The following is a 2,209-nucleotide window of genomic DNA, read 5'->3' on the forward strand; positions in this document are numbered from 1 at the left end:
CGAAAATTCTCCAGCAGCCTCATTATAGGGAGTGTAATACTTCGACAGTTCTGTGAACTTAGCAGCATACTCAGTAACAGACCTGTTACCCTGCTTCAATTCCAAAAACTCTATCTCTTTCTTTCCTCTAACATCCTCTGGAAAGTATTTCCTCAGAAATCTCTCTCTGAACACAGCCCAAGTGATCTCAGCATTCCCAGCATTTTCCAACTCAGTGCGGGTAGCCACCCACCAATCATCAGCTTCTTCTGACAGCATATGCGTACCGAACCTGACCTTCTGGTTATCGGCACACTCAGTTACTCGGAAGATCCTCTCGATCTCCTTCAACCACTTCTGAGCGCCATCTGGATCGTATGCTCCCTTGAACATTGGAGGATTGTTCTTCTGGAACTCACTCAGTTGACGAGCAGCTCCCATTCCCACAACATTCGGATTTCCTCTAAGTACTCCAGCTAGCATACCCAGAGCCTCAGCAATCGCAGCATCATCTCTACCTCTTCCAGCCATCTCTATTCTGAAAACCCAACAAACTAAAACAATGAGTACTGATAGGGTTACACAACACCTATCCCGTACAGGGGAAACAGAATAATTACGACTCGACTCGACCGACTATGCTCTGATACCACTAATGTAACACCCTTCTAAAATACCCCAAATATTTAACTAAAAATAATAAACATATAACAATTCAGAGTAATTATGCCATTCAAGGGTGTCACACATAATATTCACACCATATTCAACAATATTACGGTCATGCTCTTTTATTTATTCAAAACATAAACATTTGCATAAAACGCAACGGATAGAGATCTCCTCAATCATGTAAAACATGTAACATTCACATGTAAATTATTCAACAAGGTAAATATCCCATCCCGATGTTACATCTATCAGAGCACGACCCACTAAGGAGACTACACTAGACTCCAAGCATTCGCTTCTACTCAACTCATTTCTCATTACCTGAAAAATAGTTGTAAGGGTGAGTTCCTCAATCAATATAATAAGCATTATAGAATATAATGTCATGTTAAGTAATTTAACACATTAATCACCCTAATCGCAACATACAATCAGTAACAGCACATCAGCTCAACATCAACATAAAGCACAAGTATAATCTCAAATCATACTCCACAACAACTCAAACACACGTATAATATTGGAATACATCCATTCATATTATACGCCATACATACATTATGCAATGAGACTCCACACATGCGGTACCGACTATTCTTGAACATATAGTTCAAGCTCACCGATCCCTCCAGATACGGCTACTAAGCTCACTAATCCCACTCATTTGAGACCTAGTGACTCACTCACTAATTCCTCACCATGGGAATTAGCTACAGCCCCGAAGGCTAGACTATGCACACTAATCATCTAGCATGCAAACATCAACAACAAATCCACAATGATTCACTCACTAATTCCTCACCATGGGAATTAGCTACAGCCCCGAAGGCTATGCTATGCACGCCAATCATCTAGCAATGCAGCATCAACAACAATTCACAATGGACATATGCTCACACTCTAAGCCATACAACAGTCCATTCACAAATACATGCATAAAATATACATTCATAGCATTATGCATATCATCATACATCATCAACACATGTATCAACACATCATTATCATGTCAATCAATTAAACACAGTATTAGCACACTCTACTAATACCTATACTGCTCAAAACAGCGGGATATAATCCCTATTACATCACACGCCAACATAGGCCAACTCTCAATTATGTACACAACATTAAAAAGCCAATTTTTCCACTCTGCAACAGTGTTAACCGGTTAACGCCCTGGGTTAACCGGTTAACGCAGGCAAAACACGCTCACTGCCCAAAACTTAACAGTGTTAACCGGTTAACGTCCTGGGTTAACCGGTTAACGCAGGCAAAACAGCACCAATTTCACAATTCATAACAGTGTTAACCGGTTAACACCCTGGGTTAACCGGTTAACACTGTTATGAATTGTGAAATTGGTGCTGTTTTGCCTGCGTTAACCGGTTAACCCAGGGCGTTAACCGGTTAACACTGTTAAGTTTTGGGCAGTGAGCGTGTTTTGCCTGCGTTAACCGGTTAACCCAGGGCGTTAACCGGTTAACACTGTTGCAGAGTGGAAAAATTGGCTTTTTAATGTTGTGTACATAATTGAGAGTTGGCCTATGTTGGCGTG

Source organism: Lathyrus oleraceus, chromosome 2 (genome assembly GCF_024323335.1).
Source record: "Lathyrus oleraceus cultivar Zhongwan6 chromosome 2, CAAS_Psat_ZW6_1.0, whole genome shotgun sequence".
Taxonomy (NCBI): domain Eukaryota; kingdom Viridiplantae; phylum Streptophyta; class Magnoliopsida; order Fabales; family Fabaceae; genus Lathyrus; species Lathyrus oleraceus.